General features: G+C 40.6%; 1 long non-coding RNA gene across 5 annotated transcripts in view; it reads left to right on the top strand.

The window, feature by feature from the left end:
* Positions 1 to 15317, top strand: part of LOC143684355 (uncharacterized) — a 139982-nt gene that overhangs the window by 19145 nt on the left and 105520 nt on the right. For 3 of the 5 annotated variants that reach the window (XR_013176004.1, XR_013176005.1, XR_013176000.1), the window contains exons 2-3: positions 13245 to 13291; positions 14258 to 14408. This is a non-coding gene — a long non-coding RNA (uncharacterized LOC143684355). Of the gene's footprint in view, positions 1 to 13244; positions 13292 to 14257; positions 14409 to 15162; positions 15217 to 15317 lie in introns of all 5 variants that reach the window. The other 2 variants (XR_013176001.1, XR_013176012.1) reach the window with 2 other exon arrangements.

Here is a 15317-nt window from a genome sequence, read left to right as displayed (position 1 = left end):
TTCTGGGGGTACATGGAGCAGAGGGTTGGGTACCGCTGCTGAGAGCTGGCTTTTGAATTTCTTCAGTCCACCACGCCCAGATCCACTCTATCTTTCTTTGTCTGATTTGGAGTCCCAGGAAGCTGATCCCCAGTGTGGTGGATACTGTGATGCACCATCCAGACTTCCCTTTCAGGAGTGAAAGAGTCTCCCAGCTGCCAGAAGACAAACCACAGATGCCAGCTTTCTTTGGAAGTTGCCTGTCCTAAAGAAAACTGCCCAGTCTTGGGTCCTGCCCTCTTCCTGGGGCATCCACATCCAAAGACCCACCCTCACGGGCATACAAGGCTCCCTTGTTCTGACTTGAGAGAAATTTGAGGGGTCATCACAGCTCTGGAGCTCATCTGAAGCCTTTTGGGGAATACATCCCAGACCAACTTCTCTTTCCAATCCTATTCCTTCCCCTCTCTTCCAAGCGTGTTCCCCAGTGAGTGTCCTGCACGCTAACCCCATCTCCTGTGAACTCTACCCATGACACCTGTCGACTTCGGCACCCAGGCTTCCTAGCTGCTGCAGGGAGAGGAGAGAGAGGGGTTCACTCCAGGCACCCTCCTTGCTTCTACTCTGCTTCTCTTGCAGTCATTGATTCTTCTGGGACAACGACTCTCACTATTTCTTCTCTTTATCCTTCATGTCTAAGAGTGCCATACTCCCCTCTGTTTCTAGTCTCTGGAGGCCTCAGTATCTCTAGTTGGTTACTTTAACCCAACTTACATCTCTGCAAATAGATTCTTCAGTTCAACCTTGATTTAAAACTGTCTCCTGGAAAGAAAAAATTCCCTGATTTGTAGCATTTTCCAATTTCTGTGGGGTGAATATTCCTACCCTGGCCAACATGATGTCATTGAGTTGGGAAAAGATGTGCAATAATAGTTCCACTATACAGCTATTATAGACTTGAATAATTTTAAAAGCATATATAATAGTAGAATGTAGTAAAGCAATAAAGGAAGGATGAGTTTTGAATATTCATTACCTTACTTTAAAAATATAATTTAGGTAATTGCAAGTTAACTCAAATTTTAATAATGGCTATGTTAAACAACCAGCTTACAAAATCTCTGAGAATTACTTAATTAATTAACTCTTTGTGTATTGGTATGAGCCAACTCTAGCCCACTATTGAGTTCAACCGTCCGACTGGGATTTGGCTTAGGGCTGAAACCCTGCAAGATACAGGTTAACAGATTAGTTAACCAGGAAAGCTATAGGTAGGGTTGAGGAATACATGGTTGGCAATGGAGAGGTGGTGGTTGAGGTGAAAGGAAAGGAAGAGGTGGGTATTATCCAAGACAGAAAGACCAGCATGTGGGTATGGCTCAAGATTGGCCACTCATCAGATTCGCGGTGTCCCAATCACTAGGAGCTACACATGTCACATGTCTTTGCCTGCCATGTGCCTTTTCTGACAGCTATGCCCTTTCATGACTGTTGGCTATTTCAGCTACACTGTGGAGGACAAGATGAAAACAGAAACCTGGAGCTAGAGTCTCAGAGAATAAATTTGTTTTTTCACATGAGCTTTGCCAAATTTCCAAAGTATGAGGCCAAGAACCCAAGTTTGAGTTCTGTGCCTCAGGAAAGAGGGTGTGGTTGGGTGGTGATTCAGCTGGTGTGGTAGTTGGATTCAGGTGTCAACTTGGCCAGGTGATGATGCTGGGTTTTTCTGTCACTGGGGACTTAAATCATCAGCATGTGAAATTCATCTATAGCTGATTGCATCTGCAGTCACCTAAGGGGAGTGCCTTCCACAATAAGTGGGGTTTAATTTAATTAGCTGGAGGCTTAAAAGAGGGGTCAGAAGTCTCGGCACTCACATCTCAGCCCAGACATTTGGAGATGCAGAAAGGAATTGCCCCAGGGGAAAGCTGTTGGAACCCCAAAGCCAAGAGAGAAGGTGAGCTGTGTACCTTCCCACATAACAGAATCTCAGATGAATGTTAGCTGCCTTTCCTCTGGAGAACGATAGAACTATACATTTTAAACTAAATAAATCCCATTATTAAAAGCCGATCCCTCCCTGGTATGTTGTGTTCCAGCAGCTTCGGCAGACTAGAACAGTTGGGTAGAGAAGATGGAGGCCTATTGGTTAGAAAAGGCCAAAGACACTGAAAATGACTGAAGAAGACATTGAGCAGGTGGGGGGAGTTTGCAAATTAAACAAGTTTTTCCCCCCATTTTAAAACAAGGTCTCATTTATATTTTTATTTCTACACTTATCCTGAAAATATAGAAAGAATTTTCAGTATTTTGGCAAGTTTATTTTCAATAGTTTCAGATTTAAAAAATGCAGAAATGGGGAGATAATTGATTCTGAACTGTTGTTCCTGCCCATATTTCACAGTAGGGTCAAGATCGCATTTTCAACACCCTCAGACCCTGGCTCTGTGCTGTCTGCCGGGCCGTGTATTAATAGAGCATCCATAGCTGAGTTCTAGATAATGATGAAGTGCCTCTTGAGGCTGCATGTTCCAAGACTGATGTCAACTGTGCCAAATATCGAAGAGAAAAAAAGACAAGCTCAACACCCCTCCTGTGCTGAAAAAGTTCCCTGAAGCGCCTCTTAATCCACGAAATGGGCCCTGCATTGATGTCTAGAACACTGGTTCTCGCCACAGCTATCCAAGGAGCAGGAGGGACTTTTCTTTTTGACTCCTGGGTTGACAGAATCAGCAGGTAATTCATTGTTCGGAACTAATCAGACATATTTCATTAACTGGTAAGTCACTGTGCTCTAACTAATGATGGGTGTTTGTTAATATCACAGACAAAACTTGTCAGGGAAAAACAGACATATTGTTTCTACGATTTCTTCAGAACCAGCTCTGAATATTAGTTTATTTCCTGGAGGCTACATGGTTTTTAAAAAAACTTTGAGTCAATTAAAAAAATCCTTTTAGGAAAGGATTTAATCATATATATATGTCCATGGGCTACCCTTGTATTTCAAAGTGCTTCTTCCCACCTAGAAAAGGAAAGATGGAGTGATGGTGAATGGAATTTCATTTGCTTTTTCCAATACACTGTTTTTATTATCAAGTACACGTGATTATAGTTTGCGTTGTGTGTGGTACTTCATAGTATGCAGTCTTCTACCTGTCCTCCCAGTCTCCAGTCCAGCCTTTTTCTAATATAAATTGTAGCAACTACTATTTGTGTGGAGTTTTACAGTTTGTAAAGTCTGTCACTTAAATTATTCCAGTTAATTCTACCGTAACCCGACAGAGTGGCATTGTTAGCGAGCATGTATTATGCTGAGGAACCAGTGTTCAGAGAGTGTGAGCAACTTGTCCAGGGTGAAAGGGCTAGGAAGTGACACAGCTGAGATTCAATCTCTTGTCTGCCTCGGTACCCCTCACAATCCCACCTCTGTATTTCTCTCCGACAGAGTCACGGACTCTTCTTTCACTCTTCTTGCAGTGTGATTCACAACCACATCTGTGGGACCTTCTGGGAAGGGCACAGCTCTGATCCTTGGCTCTGCCTCCATTTTCATGGTGAGGGCTTCAGTGCTTCGTAACCATTAAAAAGGCACACTAGATGCTGAGAGGAAAGACCCCTTTTACCTAAATAAAAAGTCATTTCAAGTTTCTCTCTCTCTCTCTCTCTCTCAAAGCAGCAGGGAAACACAACCCTGCATAAGTGCTTCCATAAATATAATCCGACCACTTTGTTTGTTACCTTTTCCCCAGTTCTTGCAAAAAGCTTCACATGGAACAGTCATCTCGGTGGAAATGGTGTGCTGCTGTCTGGTATTGGGACACAGGACGGGACTAAGCTCTCCAGAGTTTTGGGAGGAAAAAAATGCGCTGTTACCAATTGAGAAAAGTCAGGGAGCAGGAGGTCATGGAGCACACATCAAATAGGAGGAAGGGAACTTACATTAATGGAGTACCGACTGTATACCAGGCACTGTGCCTTACTTACTTCATTTAATCCTCAAAAGTACAGTTGGAAATAACTACTCTCATCTTGTCCAATTTACGGTGATAAAACTGAGGACTGGAGAGTTTAATACAATTTCCCAACGTCCTATGTCATAAGCAGCAAGTGTTCCAGTTTACTAGCTGCTGGAATGCAACACACCAGGGATGGATTGACTTTTAATAAAAGGGGATTTATTTCATTAAAAATGTGTAGTTCTGGGCGGGCCACAGTGGCTCAGCAGGCAGAATTCTCGCCTGCCATGCTGGAGACCTGGGTTTGATTTCTGGTGCCTGCCCATGCAAAACAAACAAACAAAAAAACCCATGTAGTTCTTCAGAGAAAAGGCAGATAACTTTCAACCGAGGTTCTTTCTTTCATGAGAAGGCACAGGGTGATCTCTGCCGGCCTTCTCTCCAGGCCTCTGGGTTCCAGCAACTTTTCCTAGGGTGATTTTTTTTCTGCATCTCCAAGGGCCTGGGCTGAGCTGTGAGTGCTGAGATAAGGTATGTAGAGCTGCTTGGGCTATGCTACATTGAGCGCTCTCATTTAAGCACCAGCCAATTAAATCAAACACCATTCATTGCAGCAGACACATCTCCTGGCCGACTGCAGATGTAATCAGCAGCAGATGAGATTCACAGGCCACTGGCTCGGGTCCACAGCAATAGAACTAGGTAACTTTACCTGGCCAAGTTGACACCTGAACCTAATTACCACAGCAAAGATTTGATGTAATCTTCTCATAGCAATACTAGACTCGGTTCTTTAGGTTATGATCCAGTTCTGAATAGTACAAAGAGATTCACTCTGAATCTTTAGCGGGGTGCCTTACAATGGACTTATCTCAAATGTCTTCAGCTATGAAGCACCACTGGTTGAAAGGTAATTCCCTTCCCCACTGAATTGCCATGGTGGATATTTATTATTCACTCAATGGACAAGTAGATTTGCATTTGTCAGTAATGTTTCAAGGACGAACATCTCAATTTGTTATTTTTGTCTTTTAGTTATTTGACAATCCTCATATCCTGCCCTGTTTCCATTTACATAGTGATCAGATATATGAAGTAATGAAGATGTTATTTGAGGCCATCTTGTCCTTTGAGATTTAAATAAAATTGGTGTAACCTCAATTCCCAAGAGTCAATTAGAAGAGAACATCTACATCCTGCGACCACCATGTCTATCCATCTCGCAGCTTTGGCATCCATTCCTTTTCACACACCACTGTAGTTATGATCCAGCTCTTATCTACAGCCAGTCTCTTCATTCAAAACACCAGATCCCAGTCCATTGCTCCTGAAAATCTCCCATCTCTTTCCCAACTTCTCAGTTTACTGGATCTTTCTTATCAGTATATAATTATGCCATTATTTCTCCCATCCTGAAAAAGACCCTTCTATGATCTCCACTTTTTGCACCAAATGCTTTTTTATTCTCTTTGCAGAAAATTTCTTTTAAAATGTTGGTTACATTTGAAGTCTTCAATCTCCAATTTCTCTCCTCCTGTTCTTTATACACCTCAATCAGGTTTTCACCCCCTTTGGTGCACAGAACCTGTTCTTGTCAAGGTCATCAATGACAACCAAAGTCATCAGTGACAATAATTGCCCCAAACCAATAGTCATGTCTCAATCTTCATCTTACTATACCTATCAGTATCATTTGACACCATTCTTCTCTTGATAATTGGCACAAAATACTCTGATGTTTTATCTTCTACTTTGCTGTAACTCCTTCTCAGCCTCCTTAGCTGGTTCTTCCCCATCTTTCTGACCTCATAAGGTTGGAGTATTCAATGATGCGGTCCTCTCTCGTCTCCTCAATTTTCATTTAGTCCCTTGTGGTTCATGTAGTCATGACTTTAAATGACACCTGTGTACTGAAGTCGACATACACCTGCTTCAAGGACGCCAATGGCTTCTTTCTTCCCCAAGTGAAAAACTGCCCTCATATATCCTTCTTTATTTTCCTGGTATGCCACTGTCCATCTCTGCCTTCCTCCAGAATTAAAATTCTCCTATATTTATTTCTATCTTTTTTCTTTCTTTCTTTTTTTTTTTTTTTTTTACATGGGCAGGCACTGGGAATCGAACCCGGGTCCTCAGGCTTGGCAGGCAAGCATTCTTACCTGCTGAGCCACCGTGGCCCGCCCTCTCCTATATTTATTTAAGCAAAGAAAGTTAACTTATTTTCATTGCTCAGCTTGCACACCATAGCTCCATATAATATTTCATAAGAAACCAAAGTCTGGCCATTTGCTATGTGAAAACACTTTTTTTTCACCATAAACATACAAACTTCATAAGCAGTCATTAGCAGAGAGTGGTTTAGCAAGGCTGAGGCCCTATGGCATGTTTCATAGTATCTATAGTTTGTCCTATGTCATGAGAACTTTTGCATATTAGTTAATTTGTAAAATATCTGACAGGAAACAGAGGAAGCCTATCTCAAGACACCATGTGAAAAATGAAAGGTAGTAACTAGGTATTTTAACTGCCAATATTCCTGGGTGAAATGGAGGCAAGTCACCTTGCATAGTGTTTTGAGTACCCATTCCTTCAAACTCAGGTCAACACTGAGTATTGCCAACCTCTTACTTCTTCTGTTTTTTTGCAAACCAAAGAGTTAAAAAAATTATTTTAGTCTGCATTTTCAACTGCAAGTAAGCTTGAACATCTTTTTTCATGTGCTTATTGATTAGATATTGCTTCTCTTGTGAACTGCTTATTCGTAGTCTTTGTTCAGTTTTCAGTTGGCTGGTTTGTCTAGTATAAAATAATTGTGTAAGAGTAGTTTATGTATTCTGAGTATTAATCCTTTGTCTGCAAAGGATGTAGCAATATTTTATCCCCAAGGCCCTACCCCTTTATTCATTGCTGATTTTAGCACCTGGATCACTGTCTCTCTCTCTGCACTGTTACTCTTATTATTAATCTTGGCAACTTCGGTGTTGACATAGGTGATACCTGCTCCTCCAATTCCTTAACCTCCCTTATGCAATGACCTTTTCCTCCATCCCACCTCAGCCACCCCATCATGGTTATAACCTAGACCTTGCTATCCTCCGCACATGTGGTATTTCTGTTCATGAAATTCAATTTTAAATCTTCCGTATTCTGGGTACCAGCTTTTGCCCTCCAATTCCACCTTTCATCAGGGCCTCCATGCAGCTACCAATTATCGCCATCTACTACCCACCTCAGATTCTACTTCTCTGTTTGCCTTAGATCTCATTTCATGGAATAGTCATTTCTGTGGAACACTCTTGTTCCCTCTCCTTCCACCATATCCCTCTGTAAAACCCCACCCTAATTAAGCCCAATTATTCATTCTTTCCCTCCTTACACTCCTGCAGCTGAATGTTGAGGGACAAAGTCAAACAGCATCATTGCCTGACCTCATTTCACCTTATGATCATTTATCTCAAAGTGCACTCAATTCTTCCAGACAAATCTACTATACAACCCTAGAAAATGTAGTTTTCGACTCTTGGAGAGGGTACTTTATACTTCCTGCTAACTTCCCTCATACCTCAATCTTAGCCTTTACAGACAAATTAGATGCATTCTGAAGAGAAGGACATCTTCTAAATATGAAATTCACCAATATATTGAATATATTAATATATAGGAGAATATATCTCCTGCATTCTTATACTTCTATGCAAAAGGTATTCATGATCTTAGACCAATCCACTGATTCTCTCCTTTTACCTTCTGAAGGCGTTTGCTCCTAAAATTATTCTGACTCCCTCCTTCATTTCTCCCATTCTCTCACCAAGGTTCATTTAGGTTATTTCTGGGTGTTTTTTGTTGTTACCAAGAACAACAATGCTATGACTTTCCATCACATTCATTTGAGTGCATTTATGCAAAAGTTTTTTTAGAGGAAATGGCTAGAATGGAATGGCCGGGAGTAGCAGAATTTCTAGTGCTCCCCAATATCCTTGTTCTCTGGTTCTTCTTGTGAATGCAGACTGTATTATTTCAAATTTCCTTCTTGTTATCTAAGGCTTTAATCTGAATTATGGTGAATAGAATGTGAGCAGAATGATATATGCCGCTTCTAGGCCCAGCCCATGAAAACCTCCAAGCCACATGATGTGTGGATTCGGATGTCCCTCCCCACATGCTGGCCCCACACGGGACTGTGTCAGGAGCAAGAGATGAATCTTTATTGCGCTCAGTCACTGATCTTGGGATTGCTCATTACGGAGTTAACTCATTCTGATCATAGGAAATAAAATATTCAATTTGGTATTTTAGGTAATGCCAAGATATTTTGCAATGTGCTTCCATCAGTTTACATTCTGCTCAAGAGTGTATGAGATTCTCTTTTGTTCCATATCCTTACCAGTACTTGGTATTTTCCCAGTTTAAAAGTTTTGCCAACCTTATGAGTATTAAATGGTGCCTCAATTTATTTTTAGTTTTATTTCCCTAATTACTAATAAAGTTAATTGACTTATGTGTTTATGGACCATTACTATTTCCTTTGCCTGTTCATGTTGTTTTCCTAATTTTCTGTTGAGCTGTTTATCTTTTCTTTGTATTCATTTGTAGAGATTTTTATATCATGGATACTGAACCTTTCTCAGTCATGTGCTGCAGATATCTTTTCCCAGATGTGGCTTCTCTTTTACTCTCCTTCTGGTGTCTTTTTTTGAATAGATGCTCTTGATGTAAATGTAGTTGAATTTATCAACATTTTCTGTTATGGTTTTGTTCTAGTTTTCTAGCTGCCAGAATACAATATACCAGAAATGGAATGACTTTTAAAACAGGGAATTTAATAAGTTGCTAGTTTGTAGTTCTAAGGCCGAGAAAATGTCCCAGTTAAAACAAGTATATAGAAATGTCCAATCTAAGGCATCCAGGGAAAGATACCTTGATCCAAGAAGGCTGATGAAGTTCAGGGTTTCTCTCTCAAGTGGAAGGGCACATGGCAAACACAGTCAGAGTTTCTCTCTCATCTGAAGAGGCACATGGTGAACACAGCATCATTTGCTAGCTTCTTCTCCTGGCTTCTTGTTTCATGAAGCTCCCTGGGAGGCATTTTCCTTCTTCATCTCCAAAGGTCTCTAGCTGGTGGACTCTGCTTCTCATGGCTATGTTGTTCTGCTCTGCTCTCTCTGAATCCCCTCCTTTCTCCAAAGTGTTTCTTCTTTTATAGGACTCCAGGAAACTATTCAAGATCCACCCAAATGTGTGGAGACATATCTCCCCTAATCCAGTTTAACAACCACTCTTGATTGGGTTACATCTCCAGGGAGATAATCTAATTACATAGTATTGAATAAAGATTATTCTGCCTTTACGAAATGGGATTTAGATTAAAACATGGCTTTTCTAGAGGACACACATCATTTCAAACCAGCACAAGTTTGCATGCTTTTGTATCTCATCTAAGAAATGACATTTTATCTTGAAGTTCTTTAGAGAGTAAGATACTCTCTTCTGAATTTTTTCTTTTGCCTTTTACATTTAAATCTATTATCTAGCTGAGATTTATTTATTTGTCATGTTTTTATTCTTTATTTCTTGTTATATTCTACTCATTTTTGTTTCTGGGATTCATTTAGTGAATAGTGTAAGGTTGGGATGTAACTTTATCTTTTTCCTCGTGGATAGCCAATTTTCCTAAGATTTAAGGTTTTCAGTGAAATTGGCTTATGTGCTCACCTTTCTTGTATGGTTATCTGGTTTTCTTCTTGATGTCAAGGTTGGTTAGCCATATAAAATAAATTACTATATGTCCCCTCCTTTTTGGTTTTGTAGAATAGCCATCTGCAAGCTGCTGCCCATGGGCCAAATTTGGCCTACCACCATTATACATAAACAAAGTTTTTTTGGAACAGAACACGCTAATTCTTTTACATATTACCATCTATGCTGCTACTATTGTGGCAAAATTGATAGCCGTAACAGAGACTGTATGACCTGTAAAATCTAAAATATTTGCTATCTGGCCCTTTAAAGAAATGTCTAGTACATAGCTAATTTTCATAAATATTCCTTGAGTGCTTGGAAAAAAATGTGCATACTGTCATTTTGGGGAACAACAGTTTTCTATATCCACTATCTGAAGCTTACTCATTATGCCATATTTTAAACTTTATTGTTGTTGTTTTTGATCTCTCGTTTATTGAGGGAGGTATATTAAACTATTTATGGTAACAGTCAAGAAGTTCTGTCACTTTTTGTGTATTCTGAGGCTAATTTATTTTGTGTACTAATCCTTTTTTTCTTGTGAAAATATTTTTTTCTTGAGGCTTAATTTATCTAATATTATATTAACATGATATAGATTTGGGTAGCATTTGCTTGCTATGTATTTTTCCATTATTTTACATGCAGCCTCCTTGGGTCCTTATGTTTCAGATGATTCTTCTGGTTGGGAGGAATCTTTCCTTGTGGGGGTTGCTAGACTTCTAGGTGACCATCTCGAGGCTCAGAGAGACACAAATAGTCGTACTTATGGGTCCTAGGAGAAAACACATGTGCCAAACGGCTTCCATTTTCTTTGTGAAGTTCTAGAGTAACTTGGTAGCTTTCTTTTAGGCCTGACACTCCACTAGGAACCCTTGCCAGGGTTGTGTATTTAGAAGATGGTTCAAGGCTGGGGGGTGAATCTTCTGCCCTGATGATTACCACAGGATTCTCTTTTGTAATTTTTTCGTATGTATTTTGAGCTGTGTTTTTCTTTTTCTATGTTTCTCTGCCCATCCTATTCCTTTTACTTTCTACTATGTTGTAATTCTCCAAAATTTCTTACTTGCTATTTATCTCTTCCCCCTGCTTTTTTTTTTCTTTTTCACTTCTACTGCTGTTATGGACTTTAAATAAATTCTTTAAAATCTCCCTTTTTCACTCTAAGAGGGAAGATAGATATATTCTCATTTCCATATAGATTCGATCCCTCATAACTCTTTATTAACACTATCAATTAAGTTACATATACATGTCTTAGTCTGGTCTGTAGTAGTTCTATTATTTAAGGCTGCTTTGAATATTTTTTATTTCGTCAGTTTTGCTTCTAAGTGTACAAATTCTCAGAGGGCAACTTCATGTTCTTGTAGAAAACTTAAGTGTTGAGCTTGTACATTTGGCCTCAACTTTTATGATTATTGGAAAGCAACTGGGCATAGAAAAAGGTTCCAGGGTCAACTGAAATTTACTTCTTTTAAAAATTGTTCAAGCTACTCAAATTCTCCAATATTTATTAAATGATTACAATCATACAATCCCCTGCATTTTCTATAAAAAGATGAGTTTTGAAATGAAATATTCCTGAATTTGAGTCCTTGATATACCACTGTTGAGGTGTGATATCTTGAGTAAGTTGTTTAATTACTTTGTACCTCAATTCTGTCCTCTTTGAAATGGGGTGAAAAGCTTCTTTTCAGGGTTATGTAAGAATCAAATAAAACAGTTTAAGCACCTAGAAGAGTGTTTAGGACCTAATAAAATCTAAATGAATTGTTTTTATTATTATTATTATTATTATTATTATATTCATTCATTCATGCATTTAGCAAATGCTTATTGAAAGTCCATTATGTGTCAGGCATTGTTCTACGTGCTTAGGATACATCAGTGTCTCAAACATCCAAGATCTGTGCTTTCACAGAACTTATGTTGTAGTAGATTTATTCCTATGAAATGGATCATGTGTATTTTACAGGTTGTATCAGTAATACACCAGCAAAAAACTCAGTGGCTTAAAATGAGATGGATTTGGTCTCCAGACTGACTGGGCTTGCTCACATGTCTGGGAGTCAATTGGCTGTTGTCTGATCTTGCTTGGTCTCAGCAGGATGACCGTCACAGGACCACTCAGATGCTCTTTACACTTCTCACCCTCCAGCAGGCTAGCCCAGTAATGTCCTCATGGAAATAACAGAGGTAAAAGAGCTAGAGTGGAAACACCTGAGTGCTTTCCAGTTCTCAGTTTGCATTATGCCTGATTATGTCCCATTGGCCAAATCAAGGCAGTTGCCACCCCAGAGTTAGAACAGGAGGGCACAACAAGGTTTCAGGGAGTGATGAAGAATCGGGACTTTTAATGCAACTAATCTACCACACCTGTAAAACATAATTTAATGTGCTGATTGTTTGCAGGTGTGCATGACCTACATTTATGTCACTATTACTTCCCGAGACGATTATTTTAACTCATAAAGAACTAGTATACAGTGTTTATTTCTACGTTTGACTATACTACTGTAAGCCCAGCTTTGAGAACAACATTTAAAAGAAATATGCTAGCTCAATACTATTCAATCCCTTGAGGCATAGGAAGGTCCAAAACCTATTTATTTAAAGGAAATTGCTTGAATCAAAGGACTTAGAAAGGTCAAAGAGGAATGAAGGCTGTTGGTTCAAAACTTTGCAGCAGAAAATGCTGTGGGCCACACAGATATTCCATGTCCCATCTGGGGCCTTACAGGAGCACAGTGTTGAAGATCAGAGGGCACAGGACAGCACTGCCAGCAGTCGACTGGACAGGCAAGTGGGAGCAAGGTGCACCCTCTCTCCAGAGGTCAGAGTCAAGTGATGGGTCAGAAAGTTCAAGACAGGCAGGAAAAGTTAATAGATGGCCTGATTGCCAGGAGCCCATGACATCACCTTGATGCTGAAGTGAGTCTCTCTGGCCCAGATGACTGTGTGGGATGTTTAGAGACTAAACATGGGGTCTGGAAAACACTGGCTGGAGAGGAGGACCATGTGAAGCTCCTGAGAGTGGACTTGGTCCACATCTTTCACCTTTCGCTTCACCTTTTTACACATATACGTGTAACTCTTGCCTTGCTCCTCTGACTATTGTGCATACACATTATTTTCTGTCTCCTGTCTACCCATGGGTGGCCCATGTAAAATGCTGCTGCCCACTCTTCTTAGCATTTTGCTGATGAGGCTGCACTTCCCTGGAATTTTTCTCCAGAATGGAAGTTTTATTAATGCACCTCTGCACAGGTGTGCCTTCAGTGACTTCATTTGACCTTTTGATTAGTAGCCAGGAACAACTATGACTCATGTCTATGCTTCTTTCTCTTGATATCCAACGTATTGCAATAAGAGCCTGCACACCTGTGTGGTCCCTCAATATAAAGATTTTTCTTTATAACAATTGTATGTACTTTGTGGTGGATGCTAAAACAAATATTTTTCCAACAAAGTATTGCATATGGCTCACTCCCTCTGCTTTTCCACCTCCAATAATGAAACCCTCTTTATCTGCATGGAGATGATTTTTTCTGTTCTCTGTTTGACCAGGCACTGATTCCAAATGTGAGAAGTCATTGCATTGTGTCCAGGCCAAGGTAGGCTGTCATTGCACAGAAGAAGGCTTGTCTAGGACCCTCGCTAATTAATTAATTGAAGTTAAAGTTAATTTTAATTAAGGTTAAATGGAGTTACTATAGAATAAGGGTCACGAGGCTGGTTCTGGTTACCAGACTTGGGTAGAAGTATGGTATAATAGGAGCAGCCCTAGAATGGAAGCCAAACCTCTTGGGCAAAAATACTAATGTTATCCCCAGGCTGGTGACATTTGGGTAGTGCTTGTTATAGCATTCATCAAACACATGAATGTTCGTTATGTGACGAGCAGTAACCATGGATGGTAAGTCCATGACCTCCCCTTGGAAATTTATTCTAGTCAGAGCAACTGTCCTCTGCTGTTCAAAGATTCAGCAGTCAGGCCAAAGCGTATGGGATGCAGTGGATGCTGTTGAAGCCTGCTCAGATCTCTTTACCAGCTGGGTGAATTTATTCTTCAGCTGCTGTACATGTTGTTTGCTTTTCCAGAGGACTTCCCCAGCCAAATAGGAGCCCTTTTGGCAGGGAGGCCATGACGTCCCCTTCCCTTCTAGTCTGCAGTCATAAAGTGGTCTAACTCTGTGGTGCCATCATGCTTCAGAGCACCCCTGGGGATTAGGCTGAGACTAGATTCCAGCTGAGACCACATCCCTGCTGAGCTCCTTTCCCTGCCCTGCACTGTTTCCCTCCCTTCCCTGACTGCATTTCCTCAATAAATCCTCATGTCAGGCTCTGCTACCAGAAAACTTTACTTAACACATGGGACTACCATCCTCTTTTCTTGATAAGAAAATAAGAGCAGGGCTATGCTGTTTAGCTGAGAAAGGGACTAGGAGTAGGGAACATGTGGTGAAAGGAGGGTAGGGCCATGGTTGAATGAAGCTAGGAGCTAAGATGTGGAAACCTGAATCTTTGAGGAGGTAGAGTTGACATGTGCACTTGTTCTCTTTTATCTTCTGCCCTTGCAGTGTCATCAGCTCACAATCACGTCTGTCTTTCTGGTCATTATGGGCGTTCTGACCTGTTCCAGCAGCCACCTTCTCATTGATTCCATCCTCAACTTTCCAGACTAGGGCCAGGTGGGTGAGGAGACTTGTGAAAGGCACCCTTTCCCAATCGGTAAGTGACGAGAGCCTTGTCTGGCCAGGGTTTGCTACTCCAGAAGTGACCTTGTCTACCCTGTTTACTTGGCATTGGTCCTCTCCATCAGGACCCACTCAACTTGACAAAGGAACCCTTGGTGACCACCTCACCTCAGGTGAACCCTCAGTAGAGAAAGAGTGGAGGAGGCAGGAATGGGTGACTCAGACACATGTATGCATAGGTTAGAGGAGAAATAGAACATTTCGGAACTAATGAAGGCCGAAAGAGGTCCTGAAGATAAAGGGAAAAGAACAACAAGGTCTGGGGGGGAAAAAATCTGAACACAAACGGTCTGGACTCTATGTCTTGGGCACCTTTTCCTTTCAGAGATTCCTTTTTGCCCTGTGTCTTGCCATGCACTATTAAATGGACCTGATTGGATGAAAGTTCATTTTATATTTAATTTTCATTTTTATGTAAGTAATATGAGCAGATGGCACAAAATTCCGAGTTCAAAATATTCACATTGCAAAAAGTTAGTCTCATTCTTTGTCCCCTTGTCTCTCCGCTCATCTTCTTAGGACAGGTTCTTAGAGTTTCATGAGTATCCTCCCAATGATACTTCATCCATTTGTTAATATATATGTATGTGTGTCTGTGCATGCACATATATTTCCACCCAAATGACAGCATCCCGCCTGTGTCCTACATCTTGCTTTTTCACTTAACATAATATCTTAGATGACTAACATTCAGTACTAGTAAATTAGGCCTCCCTTGTTTTTAACAGATGAACATTATTCCAGTTGGCAGTAAATTTGGTTACCTGATCCCCTCCCTACTGGTAAGCATTTACATTGTCTCCAATTTTGACTGCACTTCAACTTTTTACATGTATTGCCAGATGCCTTCCATAAAGGTGGTACCCACTTACAGTCCCATCTG

Source organism: Tamandua tetradactyla, chromosome 1 (assembly GCF_023851605.1).
Source record: "Tamandua tetradactyla isolate mTamTet1 chromosome 1, mTamTet1.pri, whole genome shotgun sequence".
Classification (NCBI taxonomy): domain Eukaryota; kingdom Metazoa; phylum Chordata; class Mammalia; order Pilosa; family Myrmecophagidae; genus Tamandua; species Tamandua tetradactyla.
The sequence above is the reverse complement of the archived record's forward strand: the minus strand, read 5'-3'. Positions and strand labels throughout refer to the sequence as shown.